At 38.0% G+C, this 17,391-nt stretch overlaps 1 protein-coding gene across 10 annotated transcripts in view; it reads left to right on the forward strand.

Moving 5' to 3' along the window:
- The first annotated feature begins 6 nt into the window (after window positions 1-6).
- LOC115278992 (serine/threonine-protein kinase Sgk3) overlaps window positions 7-17,391 on the forward strand; it is a 134,611-nt gene continuing 117,226 nt past the window's right edge. For 5 of the 10 annotated variants that reach the window (XM_029923484.1, XM_029923494.1, XM_029923493.1 and 2 more), the window contains exons 1-3: window positions 7-200; window positions 7,029-7,264; window positions 12,551-12,597. The gene's annotated coding sequence lies outside the window, so the exon portion shown is untranslated. Of the gene's footprint in view, window positions 201-7,028; window positions 7,265-7,297; window positions 7,405-12,550; window positions 12,598-17,391 lie in introns of those variants that run through there. The other 5 variants (XM_029923488.1, XM_029923489.1, XM_029923490.1 and 2 more) reach the window with 4 other exon arrangements.

Genomic DNA, 17,391 nt, shown 5'->3' on the forward strand with positions numbered 1-17,391 from the left:
AGGGTCCGCGCGCGTCCGGTCGCAGTCGGAGCCCCCCGGGCGGGGCGAGCGGCGCCCGGGCCACGACCGCTGCCTCTCCTCGGAGCAAACGTGACTTTTCGACCCCTCAGCCCGAAAACCTCCGAATTGGTCAGAAGGGGAGAAGCTATACCCTCGCCCAGCCGCGGACTCTCAGAGTTTGTGGTCTGTGTTTCCTCGAGGTGAATTCAGATTCTTTTGATTTCTAAACGTTCGAGCCTTGTCGGTGGACGGACATTGTTAACCCGTGCGCGGCCTCGCAGCTTAGACGAGCCGGGAACTGTGAGGGTGGGAGACCCCATCCTGAGGTCGAAAGAGGGTGCGGGTCACCTGAAAGGATCGGGGATGGAGGAGGCCCCAGGAGCGGAGGGCACGGGAATCGTTAACGTGTCGTCCCCGTATTGTAGTCTCTGACTAATGCGTTCCTGTCCTTAAGTTCTCTGTGATTTAAACCCTTTCCATCTCTTTTAAAGTGAATTTGACTCTCTCGGTTCCCTTGGCTTTAGCATTAATATTTACCATCTAGAGTGCTTTGAGATTTTTAGATTTGTCATTTTTAGTGGTGGTCAGTTGGAAAGGCAGAAGAGAGAAAGAGTTCATCTCTTGAGACCTAAACTCCTTCGTCATTTAATTTTGGACGGTGCCTTCTGAACCATAAGTTGAATTTCGGTTCTGCACTAGGAGACTATGTATTTGAGATGCAGGTACACGTGACCTGCAAGAATAAATACAGAATACTATAGTCTCTAAATATTTACTTAAAAATACAAGACTTTGGTGTGTTTTGATTCTCTACTTTGTCTCTAGGTTGAGGATTTACCCAACCAATCTGGAAAGTGAATTATTTATTTAACAAGCACTTAAATGGCTCTTACTATATGCCTGGGATCCTTCTAAGTGTTTTATAAATATTAACTCAAATTGTTAACTAAAAATATTAAATTATAGCGGTTCTAGCAGTGAAGAGGCTGTGTACACTTAAGTTCCCCAAATGTCATTGCAAGGACTAGAAACATTTGAGGAAGTTTCAGGCATATTTTAGGACTGGGTGTGCCTTCTGGGGCACTTGGCTACCACTCCTGTAAGACAAGCCAGCAGCCCTTCATTCCCTGGGGGAAGGGAGTCTGGAGCTATGGCAATGAGACCTCTTCCTTTCCGATCTCTTCCAGATCCCAAATGCCTTCTAGGAGATGGTCTTTCTCATCCACCATACTGTCCATCATCATTAGCTAACTCTGAAGAGACCAGAACTTCCCCTTTTTTCAACTGCCATTACATTGAGCCTAATTTTGTTTTTAAAAGGAGCTTTGTTCATAATCTGTTTGATAATTGATGAAACCACAGTTTGGTGAAATGTACTAATGTTTTGGTTTGTACACATCAACATAAATAAAGTTCTGTGATTTTATTGCCGTTTGCTGTTGGTAATGTTGAGTTGATAGGTCATTCTGGTAGATGCCCACTTTGTGATTTGCAGACATAGAGAATATTTTTCCAGAATAAAGTATGCTTTTCAATGAGTCCTTGGCTTGATACATTGGTACAGAGCCAAAATGGTGAATCATGGTTTTTGTCATTATGGTGATTATCAATTTGATGTCAAAATTTGCATTCATACTAGTTTTGTCTCTTTGTAGCTTTTTCTCTCTCTCTCGTTTAAATTTCAGAGAGATGATTAAATGAGACTCTAAGCCTTATTTGATAGGGTTATGAACTATCTCCTGGAAGTAGGGAGGCTCACTTTCCTTTGATATAATTTATGGTATAGCAGACAGTGGCATTCATGAATTTAATTCAGTGAAATGACAGCTAATACTTTCCTGGATTACAAAGTACTTCTGGATATATATGTGAAATTGGCAGTCATTGTTTAAAAAGTTTATTTATTTATTTTGAGAGAGAGAAAGGGAGAGAGAGAGAATTCCAAGCTGGATCTGCACTTTCAGCACAGAGTCCAATGTAGGGCTTGAAGTCATGAACCTTGAGATCATGACCTGAGTGGAAACTTAAGAGTTAGATACTTAACTGACTGAGCCATTGAGGCACCCCTGGCAGCCATTTTTTATTCTTGCTTTTACAGATAAGGAAACTGAGGCAGAGAAATGTTAAAATGCTTTAACCAGGATTGTATAGCTGGTGGGAGACAGAGTTTGAATAGAGAGCAGGTGTGTGGACAGAGCCTGGCATGTGCCAGCATTTAATAAACATTGTGGAATGAATGACTCCAAATGGCTTCAGATTTCTTGCGCTTTCCGAACATAATGCTTCTCAAATACCATAATTGATTCGTGCCTAAGAGATTTCTGGGCCTATACCAATATCTCAGTCATTTTAAACAGTCTTTGATACAATAAATGTCTTGTCTACAAAAAGAGATGAGAATGCTTTTTGGATTCATATGTTAGCATTTATCAACTCTGGCTTTTGAAAAAGCAAATAGGTTGGTTATTTTTTTTCTCTTCTCTTCCTTTTTCCTTCTGATTTGGAGATAGTTTAGATTGGACATGTGGTTTCATTCTTTGTGTTGATGGCTTCCTTATCTCTCTCTGCTCTTTTAAGGCCATTTTTAAGGACTACAAATCACTGTAGGTTTTCAATGTCATTCAGTAAACTCAATTAAGGTACTTTGATTCAAGCACAATGATCATAGGTATTGTCTTTTTTTTTTTTGAAGCATCTGACACTACGACTACTGAATCTTTTGAAATGTTATAAGTCCTTTAGTATAAAGGATCTTTAAACATTTTTAAAAAATGTTTGCTAATCTTTGAGAGAGCAAGTGCGAGTGGGCACTTGTGAGCGAGCGGGGGTAGGGGGTGCAGAGAGAGAGGGAGACACAGAATCTGAAGCTGGCTTCTAGCACAGATCCCGACCTGGGGCTGTAACTCACGAACTGCGAACTGCGAGATCATGACCTGAGCCAGAGTCAGATGGTTAACCAACTGAGCCACCCAGGTGCCCCCAAATTTTTTTTAAAAGAAACAAACGAAAAAAACCCTCAACCGTTTATAACCTTACAGCATAATCACTGAATCCTAAAGTATGTGACCTCCAGATAGATAACGTTCAATTAGAGAGGAAAATATGGCCATTATCTGGGGTAGGGGGAGGAACTGAGAAGGGTATCATAGAAAAAGAGAGATGGGGTAGCCTTTCCCATGAAGGATATTAGGTGGTAAGAACCTCTTCATGAAGCCAGACTGAGTCATCTGCCTGTCAGCATTCTTCTGTGTGGGGGTGGAATAAAATACTTTTGAAACCTGCCTTGTTTCAGAAACCACTTTACCTTTTCTGATCCTCATGTTTTTTCTCTCTCTCTCTCTCTTTTTAATTCATGTAAATTACTGACTAAAGTGCTGATTCATGAAACTTAAATTATATAACATGTTATTCCTGACAGAAACAGCTCCCACATTATTTTAAGGGAGTCAATGCTTCTGTTTTCCTTTACGTATTCCATTCCCTATGGTGGCATCTTTGTTCTCATTTCACTTTTTTCCTATTTCATGGAGAAAGGTAAATCTAAGAGGTGCCGATTCCACCTCTTATAGTTCTGACTCATGTCAGAGTAATTTTAACTCAGTACTGACTTTGAGTTAATTGTCTTGCTGAGGAAGACGACATGGAAATCAAGTGTTGAAGGCCAATTCAGAGCATCAGTAAATAAAATTTCATGACCTGTATCAGGCTGAGCCAGGGAACTTTCAGAGGGAGTTGGGGCAGTGTACAGTATCCTTGCCCTTGTCCAGTTTCCAGGGCCTCCCCTTTTCCCTGCGTGGGCTACAACACCGGTCTTGGTCCACCTTCTTGTAGTCAGCATTTCTTCTATTACTCAAAACCAAAATCTGTTTCCCTTGGGTCGGGGTGGTGGTGAGTGAAAGGAGAGTGGGAAGGTGATGATATAAAGGGAATTGTTGTAGGGTAAGAGATTGATAATATGTAAGATGGAAGAGAGGAGATGTGTGGGTGAAGTAAGAGATATTTAGTGCACTCTCTTGGTGGATTTGTGCAGGGTGCCAGCCCCTCAGTGGGGCCATAAATACAGGGAAGACCTACATGGGACCAAAGCATGTCTGGCAAGGATTAAGAACATCTATGATATTGTATGATATTGGAAGGCAGAGCTCCTTTTTACCACCAAATGCAGAAGTCTTGTTACAGGTAGCTGTTTCTTCAGGCTATGTTAGGAATTTGTCTGCAAGTAATTAAAATGTAGAGGGCTGATATAGTGGCTTTCAGCTTGACAGTAGGAATGATTTGATAGGCCTTTGCTGAGTAAAGACCTGGATTTTGTACCTTTGTGAAAGCTTACTTTTTTTGGAGAATGCCTGTAACTTTGAGATAATGATGTTATTCATTTTAGTGTATTTACTATATTAAAATACATTGTATTTATATTGCATATAGTAATGAATATGATTCATGTTAATTGGTTCTATTCAGGTTCTGGATGTATTTGCTATGCCAGTCAGTACCAAATTAAAAAAAAATTTTTATATCTTTATTTTTTATTTTGAGAGACAGAGACAGAGAGCAAGTGGGGGAGGGGCAGAGAGAAAGGGAAACACAGAATCTGAAGCTGACTCCAGGCTCTGAGCTGTCAGCCCCAGCGTGGGGCTTGAACCCACGGACTGTGAGATCATGATCTGAGTGGAAGTCAGATGCTTAACCAACTGAGCCATAAATAAAATATAATAAAAATAGATCAAAATTAACTTAAAATGGTCTAGTTTCCAATTCAGCATTCATATATGCAGATAATACATATAGGACCAAGTATATAGACTATATAATCTAATGGTCATGTATATTATATATATGACTAGCAAAAAAAATACAAAATCACATCCTTAGTTTCCCAAGAAAATGTTATATGTCATCTTTCCTCCACATTCTTATTTTATTATTGTCTCATATATTTTCTAAACATTATTTTTATTTACAAAGGTATGCATGCTCTTAAATTCAAGCAACTGAGAAGTATGTTATGTAAAAAATAAGTCCTCTCCACTCAATCTTACCCACAAAGATAACCACTGCCAGTTTTTATATGCTTTCCCCATGTTTACATACATTTGTGTATCTGTAAATGTACACTGAGATTTTTTTAAAATGATGATCATTCTATACAATTTGTTCCTTTTTTCTTATTTAACACTATATTATGGACATCTGTAGACCTATGTAAATTTTGACAGCTGCATAGTTAATAATTTATCCATTTTCTAGTTCCATTACTTATATGCTCCCTCTTTTGTGTCTTTTAAAATATATTTAAATCACTGAAGTAATATATTTTTTCAAGAAAATTTTAAAGAAAAAGAGAAAATGGGGGCACCAGGGTAGCTCAGTCAATTAATGTTATTTATTATAAGTTATTTTGGCTCAGGTCATGATCTCATGGTTCGTGAGTTGGAGCCCTATATGGGGCTCTGCTCTGATAGTGTGGAACCTGCTTGGTATTCCCTGTCTCCCTCTGTCTCTGCCCTTCCCCTGCTCTCTCTCTCTCTCTCTCTGTTTCTCAGAAATAAACAAACATTTAAAAAAAAGAGAAAATAAGAATCATCAAAACCTGCCATCCATTAACAATCACTATTATTATTTTAGAGTATATCTTTCTAAACTTCTGAGTGTGCATATCCATATTTTCAATGCCATTTAAAAAATTTCCCATATACAGGCTTGCTTTGTTGGTTAGAGAATCATGTTTATGTAGCCAACCAACGTCGTAGATTCCATGCATGTTTGAACCACGTATTTTACAGTTTCCTGGCCACCTGCCATACCCTAAACCTGGATAATACTCATGAAAATTTATCCTACTGCTCATCAAAGGGATGAGGTGAAGGTATGTAGATGGACTGATAAATCCACCCAAATCAGCGCAGATCCTTCTAATGGAAGTCAGTCAACATTTGTATTTTAAGTATATCTAAAATACAAGATGTTTAGGAAGAGAAATGATGAAATATTCACATGCAGTTGACTGTGATCACTATAGAAGAAGCAGAAGTAATAGACTTGAACCAAGAAAAGTTAAATTCAGTTAAAAATTAGAATAGCTGAACTTTAGATGTTTTGAAATAGTCTCCAAATGATAACTACGTGGTTTGGAGTACTTGGTTTAACAAAGCTCTCACCAATGGTAGGGAGGGATAGGTGACCTTGAAGTTCCCTGTGATAGGCTGTCTCAGAGTTAATAACACTTGACTTAGTATAATTTCATGCATTCAACTCCCTAGTTGCATACCAACACCACCAGTCTTTCCTGACAGCACCTGTCCAGGCTAACGTCTCCCCACCCACTGAGCATGTGCACAGCTATCACCCACATAGTCCTCGTATGCCTTTTTCTGACCTTCCCCCCATCTAACAGTTTAGTAGCTTTTAAACTATCCCCCCTCTTTCTTCCAGCTTTTGCTTCAGGGAAATTTCTGTTCATTTTCCATCCCACTCTCTTCCTTTTCGTCTTGAGCAAAAAAGATACTAATCATGGTGATACAGTTAAGAACAAGCCTTTCATAAGGGAAAGGAAAGCTTTTAGTTTGGGAGGGAAGGTAGACATTATAAAGAACTAGTGGTTTCAGCCTTCAGAGTCCTTGAAAATACCTAGTAATTCCTTTCAAAGTTTCCACAGAAGTCTCCACCCACCTCCTCTTCTCTAAATAAGCTGGTTTTCCTTAAGCATTGGGATGTATAATAAAATTGAAAACTGCTTATAATTTTGTAGGGGGGGGTCATATCATTGCAATAGCATTCTTTTGTGCTACCTTTTTTCCTATTGAAAATGTTAGCTATATAATGGATTGAGTAGACTGTTTTGGTCATGAAAGCTAACTCCTAGATAAGACCACTCTTCCCTTCAGAAAATACATCTAGTTCTAGATATGTGGCTTAAAAACAATCTCTTTTAGTTCTAAGTAAGTGGAAGACTAAGAAAGCTATTTTAGATGAAAGGTTAGCAGTCTTTGAGAAGTGGTATGTCAAGATTCCAAACCCTTTCTTTCCAGATTTTCATCAGCAGAGATATGCATTGGTGAGAAGCATAGATCAGCCTTTGATCCTTGGGAGGCAGAGAAGAAGCAGTACTGGTTCCAAGAACGACAGGTTGCCACGGGACAGTCTCTCAGGTCGGGCCCAGGTAGCTGACTTCATACCAGCTTCAGCTCCGCGGTGAAAGGGCTTCGGCCAGAGGTTTGCAGGAGCTCCACCCCGAGACAGTAACTGCTCAGCAGCTACACTGAGAGTAAAGGCCTATTTTTTTTTATAAATTTTAAAGGAAAAGGTTGTGAAAAGACATTTTTATTCAGCTTTCAAACAACATAATGCTAAAATTGATGATGACTTAAACATGAAAGTACTATGTCATTTACTTATTTGAACTAGGTGAGTAAACATTCAGAAATTAACACTTCGCTATAATTTTAAAAAGCAGTTCTTATTTTTGCAGTTCTGTGTGTACACAGTTGTGCATAGTTGGCATTTAATCCATTCTGACACAAGTAGCTCTCTTTTCTGAGATCTCCTTTATTTTTAATTATTTATTTTTTTAATGTTTTATTTATTTTTGATACAGAGAGAGACAGAGCATGAGAGGGGGAGGGGCAGAGAGAGAAGGAGACACAGAACCAGAAGCAGGCTCCAGGCTCTGAGCTAGCTGTCAGCACAGAGCCTGATGCGGGGCTTGAACCCACAAACGTGAGATCTGACCTGAGCCGAAGTCGGAGACTTAACCGACTGAGCCACCCAGGTGCCCCTCTGAGATCTCCTTTAATCCCCCTTCTCTCTTTTCTTTTCTCATGGATATTTGGTGAATATTTTGTCTATAAGGGAATGATTTCTTTTTAATTAATGAAAGATAAGATACTTGTGTGTTTTAGCAGAGAACATTTTTAAAGGGATTAATAAGACTGTGCCCCCTTTTCTCCTTGAATTTTGTTTCCTCCTTTGGATTCCTTTGTTTCTGATTCTCATTGACATTAACATTAGTTATGTTCCTCCTTTTTTTTTTTTAATGTTTTTTATTTATTTTTGAGAGAGAGAGACAGCGTGAGCAGGGGAGGGTCAGAGAGAGAGGGAGACACAGAATCTGAAGCAGGCTCCAGATGTGGGGCTCCAGTGAGATCATGACTTGAGCCAAAGCCGGACGCTTAACTGACTGAGCCACCCAGGCACCCCATGTTCCTCCTTTTAAAAGTCCGCTCAAGTGTGAACAAAAGTACTTGTACTATTGTATTTATTTGTTGCTTTTTTTGACATTTAGCATTAAAAATTTGCCTTTGAAATGCAGAATGATATTTATAAATTGCTACTTTTGTATAGAAAAATGAGGAAAGAATAAGAATATATTTTTGCTTTCCTTGTCTAAGGATAGACAGACTCTGGAAGGCTGCTTAAAAAATTAACACTGTTTATCAGCTTGGGATTGGGCGATGAGAGCTGTGTGGTTGGGGGTAGGGATGGGAAGCAGACTTTTCACTGTGTGTCTTTTGTATACTCTTCTTTGGACCATGTGAATATATAGCCCATTATAAAAATCGTTTTTAAAATCATGTCAGTGGGGGACACTTGGGTGGCTCAGTCAGCTAAGTGACTCTTGATCTCAGCTTGGGGCTTTTTTTTTTAATGTTTATTTTTGAGAGGGAGAGAGAGAGAGAGAGAGGGAGTGAGTGAGAGCGAGCATGAGCAGGGGAGGGGCAGAGAGAGGGGAGACACAGAATCCGAAGCAGGCTCCAGGCTCTGATCTGCCTTCACAGAGCCCAATGCAGGGCTTGAACTCCTGAACTGTGAAATCATGACCTGAGCCAAAGTTGGATGCTTAATCAGCTGAGCCTCACAGGTGCCCCTCAGCTTAGGTCTTGATCTCAGGGTCCCGAGTTCAGGCCTGGCATTGGGCTCCATGCTGGGTGTGACGCTTACTTTAAATTAAAAAAAAATCACGTCTGTGGATTTCCTGACTTACAGAAAATAGATCTATCCTTTTCTGTTTTCCCTTTTCCACATGTCCAATAACACAATTTAATATTTTTTATTTATTTAAAAATTTTTAATTCCAGTTATATACAGAGTAATATTAGTTTCAGGTGAACAATAGAGTAATTCAGCACATCACTGGTGCTCATCACAAGTGCACTCCTTAATCCCCATCACCTATTCAACCCATCTTCCCACCCACCTCCCCTCTGGTAACCCTCAGTTCTTTATAATGAAGAGTCTGTTTTTTGATTTGTCCTTCTCAAAAAAGTTGTTCTTTTAAATCTTTTTTTAAAAGAATCCTTGTGTAGTCTAGTCTCAAAGGACTAATAGTATTTTGCGGGCAACTTGACCTGTTCCCTTCTGCTCTATCCAGTGTGGTGGCTAAGATTCATTGTCGGCCTTCCCTTAGGAAATCCTGATACTGCAAATGCAGCCGAATTTTAAGTTATTGTTGGCTTATTCGCTGAATCAGTCAACTGAAATTGTCTGCAGTATTCTGCCAACTGGATACTCAGTTGTTTCCTAATAAAGCTGTGAGACAATACCAACATAATAAGTGTAAAAAATTAGTTGGTTTTTCGCCCATGGTATCTGTGTCTTATCATCGTTATAATTTACCTACTTAAGATTATATGAGTTTGATGCTTATAGAAAATAAAGTTTCATTTACTTTTAATATTTAGATAATTCTTCTCTTTTCAGTATACACTAAGCCAAATAGTTTCCTTCATCAGGATTTTTTTTTTCTGGTAGTTTTTGTCATTTATTTCCTGTATTTTACTTTGTGGAGAGCAGAGAGAAAGGAACTAATATTTGTTGAGTATCTACAATGTGTTGGATGCTTTAACATATTATTTTATTAAATGCTCAGAATAATTCTAGGGAGCAAGTGAATCGTTTTGTTTTACAGACGAGCAAATTGGAAACCAGTGAGGTTTTGCAGGTAGCTGTGTGTAGGGCAGAGCTGATCTGAACACACCTACCTGGATTTACCAGGAAATTCCCCATGCTGTTGAGGAGGGGGTAAAGGCCGACTCTGCTCAAACTCTCAACTGAAAGAACAGGCAGAATTGATTTACAACTAACTCAGATTACCATCTACTGTTGAGGTAGTAGTTAAATGATTTTGAAGACTGACTTTTCAGTTTTTTTTTTATTATTCTGAGTTTGCATTGTTTTAATATAGTAATTGGTGCCTGACTTCAAGAAGAAAGCTGACTGAAAATGTTTTAAATGCCATGTATTTGTTGCTTAATGAAATAGGGCCTAAAGTTCTAAATTTACTGAATCGGTTAAATCCTGAACCTGCAGACTTTGAATGTCGTATTGTATGTGAAGAGGTATCAAACTCCTACTATTAGCAACCAATGCCCAGTGAACTTTACCAACTCTAACAAATGCAGCTGTCAAGCTGTTGTCTAAAATCTCTGAAGATGATAATCAGCAACCACCTATCTGAATCTGGAGATAGAGCAGGGACAATCTATCATGCTGATCTTTGAGGATGTTAGCTAAGGTAGGTATATCACGTGTCTTGGCAGTTACTAGATGAGCTCCCAAGTAAAAATGAAAGAACATTTTTGGTCTCATGATTATTATTCTATCACCTGAGGTATTTATTTTCTGGGCAAAGATGGTGAGAAAGATACTGAGGAAATTCAAGTGCTTAGAAAAGTTTAAAAAGAATTAAGAGTTCACAGATAGTGAATGAAGAGGACTGAATAAGCCCACCCACAGTATAGTCTGGAGTCTGTTACACTTCATACTTAAGGAAAATAAAAAAGTTTTATATTCTTTTCCCATTGAATTATCTTGGCATCCATGTAAAAATCCATTTACCATAAATGTAAAGGTACATTTCTGTATTCTCATTTTATTCTAATACCAGTGCCACACTGTCTTAAATAGCTTAGTATGGCTTTGTAGTAAGTTTTAAAATCAGGAAGTGTGAATCCTCCAACTTTATTCTTTTTCAAGATTGCACTATTTTGGGTCCATTGCATTTCCACATGAATTTTAGAATCTGTTTGTTGGGGCTTATGAGTGGCTCAGTCACTTAAGCATCTAACTTCAACTCAGGTCACGATCTCATGGTTTGTGGTTTCGACCCTGCATCAGGCTCTGTGCTGACTGCTCAGAGCCTGGAGCCTGCTTTGGATTCTGTGTTTCCCTCTCTCTGCCCCTTCCTTGCTCATGCTCTGTCTCTCTCTCTCTCAAAAATAAATAAACATTAAAAATTAAAAAAAAATAAATAAAATAGGGGCGCCTGAGTGGCTCAGTTGGTTAAGTGTCTGAATTTGACTCAGGTCAGGATCTCACAGATTGTGAGTTCAAGCCCCACATCGGGCTCTGTGCTGACAGCTTAGAGCCTGGAACCTGCTTTGGATTCTGTGTCTCCCTCTCTCTCTGGACCTTCCCTGCTTGTGTTCTCTCTCTCTCTCTCTCTCAAAAATAAATAAACATTAAAGAATTTTTAAAAAGGAACAGCACGTCAATTTATCAAAATATGACAACTGGGATTTTGATTGGGATTTCATTGAATCTGTAGCTTGAGTTGGAGAGTGTTGCCATCTTAATGATATTTCATGTTCACATCCATGAACGTGATTTGTTTTTCCATTTATTAAGATCTTCTATAATTTTTCAACAATGTTTTGTAGTTTTCAGTGTATAAATCTTCTGCTGCTTTTGGTAAAATATATTCTTAAATATTTTATTCTTTTTGATACTGTTGTAAATGAATTGTTTCTTTTTTTTTTTTTTACTGTTTATTTATTTTTGAGAGAGAGAGACAGAGACACAGAGAGAGACAGAACATGAGTGGGAGATGGAAAGAAAGTGCAAAGGAGACACAGAATGCGAAGCAGGCTCCAGGCTCTGAGCTGTCAGCACAGAGCTCAATATGAGGCTCGAACCCACAAACCATGAGATCGTGACCTGAGCCGAGATTGGATGCTTAACCAACTGAGCCACCCAGGCGCCCTTAAAATTGTTTCTTAAATCATTTTATGTTTGCTCATTGCTACTATATAGAAATACAATTAATTTTTTATTGATGTATAATTGATATAGTGTTATGTTAGTATAATTGATTTTTAATCATTCACCTTTTATTCTTTAATCTTGATGAACTTATTAGTTTGAATAGTTTTTTGGTGGATTCATTAGGATTTTATATATATATAATTATATTATCTCTACATAGAGTTTTACTTCTTCCTTATCAATCTGAATGCTTTTTATAAGTATTTTCTTGCCTGATTGCTATGGTTCCTCCAGTACAACATTGAACATAAATGAAAAGAGCTGATATCCTTGTCTTGTTCCTTATATCAGGAGAAGAACATCTAGTATTTCCTCATTACATGTGATGCTAGCTGTGGGGTTTTTGTAGATGCACTTTATGAACTTGAGGAAATTCTCTTCATAGTTTGCTGTGTTTTTATCATTAAACTGTGTTAGATTTTTTCAAGTGCCTTTTCTGCCTCTGTTGAGATGATTGTGTAGTTTATATCCTTTATTTGTTAATACAGTATTACATTTGATTGTTTTTCAGATGTTACTCCAACTTTTCATCCCCGGGATAAATCACATTTGGTCAAGGTATATAATCCTTTTTTATGTTGCTGGATTTGGTTTCCTGGTATTTTGCGAATTTTTGCGCTATATTGATCTATAATTTCCTTGTGATATATTTGTTTGGTTTTGGTATCAGGGTAATACTGGCCTCCTTGAATGAGTTCCTTCCTCTTCTTTTTCTTTAGGGGGAGGTGAGATTTGGTGAAAGAATGATATTAATTCTTCTTTAAGCTTTTGGTAGAATTTGCCATTGAAGCCATCTGGACCTTGGCTTTTATTTGTGGGATTTTTTTTTTTTAATTGCTAATTCAATCTCTTGTTATATTCTATTTTTTTGAGAGAGAGAAAGGGAGAGGGAGAAAGGGGCATACATGAGTGAGCAGGGGAGGGGCCAAGAGGGAGGGAGAGAGAATCTTAAGGCTCTACACCCAGCACAAAGTCTGGCATGACATGAGCCCAAATCAAGAGTTGGATGTTAAGTGACTGAGCCACCAGGCACCCCTATACATAACTATTTAGTTTCTAGTCCTTCTTTAGTTTGTTTTGGTAATTTTTTCTTTCCTACAAATTTGTCCATTTTATCTAGGTGATCAAATTTGTTCCCATTCATTCCTTATTTTACTAATGAGTCTTTTCTTAATCAGTATGGCTAAAGGTTTACCAATCTTGTTATTTTTTTTCAAAGAATCAATTTTTGGTTTTCTCTATTGTTTTTCATTTTCATTCAAAATCTGTTTCATTGATTTCTACTGTAATCATTATTACCTCCTTCCTTTTGTTTGCTTTGGGTTTAGCTTTCTCTTCTTTTTCTAGTCTCTTAAGGTGGAAGTTTAGGCTATTGATTTGAGATTTTTTTTTAATGTTTTATTTATTTTTTGAGAGAGACAGAGCAAGGAAGCATGAGCAGGGGAGGGTCTGAGAGAGAGGGAGACACAGAATCTGAAGACAGGCTCCAGGCTCTGAACTAGCTGTCAGCACAGAGCCTGACGTGGGGCTGGACCCCACAAACCATGAGATCATGACCTGAGCCAAAAGTCCGATGCTTAACCAACTGAGCCACCCAGGCGCCCCAAGATCTTTTTTAATGTAGGCATTCACAACTATAAAATTCCTTCTGAACACTATATTACCTGAATTCTAGAAGGTTGGTAAGTTGTGTTTTCATTTTCATTTATCTGAAAGTGTTTCCTAATTTCTCTTGTGATTTCTTCTTTGACCCCTTGGTTACTTAAGAATGTGTTGTTTAATTTCCACATATTTGTGAATTTACCCAATTTTCTGTTGTTATTGCTTTATAAATTCATTGTCGTCTGAGAATATAATTTGTATGATTTCTGTCTTTTTAAATTTAATGAGGCCTTATTATGGCCTAATATATGGGCTCTCCTAGAGAATGTTTCATGTGTATGTGAGAAGATTGTGTACTTTGCTTCTGTTGGTGGAAGTGTTCTCTGTATGTTCATTAGGTCTCATTGGTGTATAGTGTTGTTCATGTCTTCTCTTTCCTTATTGATTTTCTGCTGAGATAAAATAAAAACATTTTAATGTTTTACATTAGTATAAATATGAAAACTTGCTATCAAGATTAAAGACTAAAATGCAAACTTATAATGTTGTTTTAGTGGGCTACTTAAACAAAGTTACATTTAAAAATTATGTACGTTAAGGGCACCTGGAGCCTGCTTGGGATGCTTTAACTCCCTCCGCCCCTCTCCCCTGCTTTCACTCTCTCTCTTTCTAACATAAAATAAATTTAAGAATTATTTACTTAAATAACTTTTTAATATTAAAATTTAAATGTAACTTAAGTTCACTGCTGTTTTTTCAAGTCCATGATTCTTTTGTATCTGTGTGATAGGATTTGCTAGTAACGTGCACTGAAGTATTTTTTCAAACTGTATTGACACTCATCTCATCTCAAATGTATCAACACTCTTATTTGATCAACTTACCTATTAGGAATTAAGAGTTTATTTGCTAACATGTGGTGGAGGTGACTGCTCCAAAAAATGTAACAAATATAACCCATATCTTCATGCTATTCAGAATTGGTATATAGTTGAATTTTCTTATTTTTCATTTTCAATGGTAACATTTTTTGATCTGCACCTATGAGAATTCTATGAAATACACATTTCAAAATTTGTAGTGGTAGAAAGGCCATGTGAAATTCAGTTAATAGAGGCAGTTTTAAAAATGTATAAATGTATGAATACCAGTGAGTTCTTTCCCTTAAGTAAAAATACTTGGACATTTTAGCATCATGTACTTGTGAAGACAATATAATTTGACTTTGCCTAGCAGCACATATAGAAATTCTTCTGCATTTTAAAAATAAACTATTGTTTTGAAATTATGCCCACATTTTAGTGTTTTTTTATTTTTGTTTTTAACCATAGTTAGAATGATCTCTCATTTAATGAATCTTGTCATCCAACAGTGACCATTTTGGAAGGCCATTTGGCTTAAGTAGATAAAGAGTGAGGTTCAGAACATAGAGGAAAACGTCTACATTATTTCTAGATTATCCAGATTTTTGGATTTTCAGAAACAACAGCCGTTAGATAGGTTGGAGAACAAACAGTAGCTACAGAAGAATAAAAAATAATGTAATAGTGGAAAAAGTACAGAAATAGATGAAGAAGAACATAGCTGCATAAATCTTTTTAGGTCCTTGGCAAAGAGGCCAGTACACAGAAATGCATTCCTATAGTTTCTAAATCCATATCTACCTCTGGTAGGGATATTTCTGAGTAAAGTGTGTCATTGGAGCATATGCTTTTCAGTTTTGTAGTTATTACAGTAATTGAGTTTTCCCTTTCCACTTAGATCATGTGGCAATATTCTCAGTGGCAACACCAAATGACTAAAGGAGTGAATTTGATTGTTTTATTAAAAGTTTCAAAAATCTAGGGGCCCCTGGGTGGCTCATTTGGTTAAGCGTCTGACTTTGGCTCAGGTCATGATCTCATGGTTTGTGGGTTCAAGCCCTGCATCGGACTCTGCTGACAGAGCCTGGAGTCTGCTTCAGATTCTGTGTCTCCCTCTCTCTCTATCCCTCCACTGCTCGCGCTTTGTGTGTGTCTCTCTCTCTCAAAAATAAATGTTAAAAATAATAAAAATAAAAATCTTAAAAGCTGATATAGGAAAGTAATGATAGATGTAAAAATGTTTGGCAGAGTAGAGGGCACAAAGTAGGAATGTGATAAATGTTGGCTGATATTAACCTCTCCATAATATTCTATAATACTTAGTAGCTTTGGCTAGGGAATTTAGAAAGCCCAAATTATAGTGTTAGATCTACCACTAACTTATTAAGGGATCTTTAGCAAGTCACTTGATTTCCTTTGATTGTAAATTACTCAAATTTCTTTCTACCTCTAAAATTCTATGGTCCTATTAAATCCATATAGAAAAAAAGCTTTAAAGAAAGATTATTTTTTAATAGAAGTGAAAGTTTTGTTGTTGTTCTCAACTTTTACAATTTTAACTAGGGTACACTACATGAATAAGATTCTTTATAGCATTATCTAAAGCCAACCACTGATTTATTTGAAAACAAAGGATTTCTTTACAGTGTCATTTAGCCTGGCATTGCCATGAATCCAAGAATTATTCCACACTAATCAGAGAACAGTAATTCAGTTGTACTTAAATTTAGAGTTCTACACAGCCATTCACCAGAGATGAATTGAGGTGAAAAAGTACTTCTAACTTAATTTGCAAAAGTTCTAAAATGTGCTGGTGGAATACACTGTAGGAGAGTGAAAAGTAGGTGGGAAGTGTGGCTCAGATCATGCAAAGCTGTTGCAGAAACTGTTGCTGCTTTTTGTTACATTTTCTGATCTTTGTGATTTCTAGTAAAAAAAATAATGTAAATTTTAGGAGCATTTTTACCATTTGGAAATGTTGAGTGTTAGATAATGAATTGGTATGTTTGGTCATTTTTTGTTTTTTAAAAACAAAATGCTATATGGAATCATTCATGTAGTTGTGAAGGAAAAAACTCTTGTTTTCCTTTACATGCATACCCTGAACAATTCTGTCCTCTGCTCATAAATGTGTGGCAGGTTTTTCACACACCAGCAATTCTGAGACACCAGCTGGGTGTGTCCTACAAATTAACTCAATCCTGACACTGGAGATCCCACCGATGAAGAGCTCAGTTCTAGAACTGTCGTCCTGCCCCCGTCTGCTGACAAGTGCAAGGCCAGATGGTCACCTGTGCTTCTGAACAACAGGCTATAAATGTCCTATGATTCCCTCTTCAGGTTTGACTAATTTGCTAGCGTGGCTCAAAGAATTCAGGAAAAACAGTTTACTTACTGGATTACCAGTTTATTATAAAAGCATATAAGTCAGGAACAGCCAGATGGAAGAGATGCTTAGGGCAAGGTATGTGGGAAGGCATGAGGGAACTTCCGTGCCCTCAGTCAGTGGTGCATCACTCTCCCACACCTCCGTGTGCACTAGGTCAGAAGGAAGCTTTCTAAATCCCGTCTTTTGGTTTTCTATGTAGGTTTCATTATGTAGGCACAATTGATTAAATCGCTGGCTGTTGGTGATTTATTCAACCTCCAGCCCAGGTGGGGGTGGCGGGGGTGGGTGTGTGTGTGTGTCTGAAAGTTCCAGCCCTCTGATCTAATCAGACTGGTTCTATGTAGGTTTCATTATGTAGGCACAATTGATTAAATCACTGGCTGTTGGTGATTTATTCAACCTCCAGCCCAGGTGGGGGTGGCGGGGGGGGGGGGGGGGGGGGGGGGGGGGGGGGGGGGGGGGGGGGGGGGGGGGGGGGGGGGGGGGGGGGGGGGGGGG

This window comes from Suricata suricatta, chromosome 15 (genome assembly GCF_006229205.1).
Source record: "Suricata suricatta isolate VVHF042 chromosome 15, meerkat_22Aug2017_6uvM2_HiC, whole genome shotgun sequence".
NCBI classification, from domain to species: Eukaryota; Metazoa; Chordata; class Mammalia; order Carnivora; family Herpestidae; genus Suricata; species Suricata suricatta.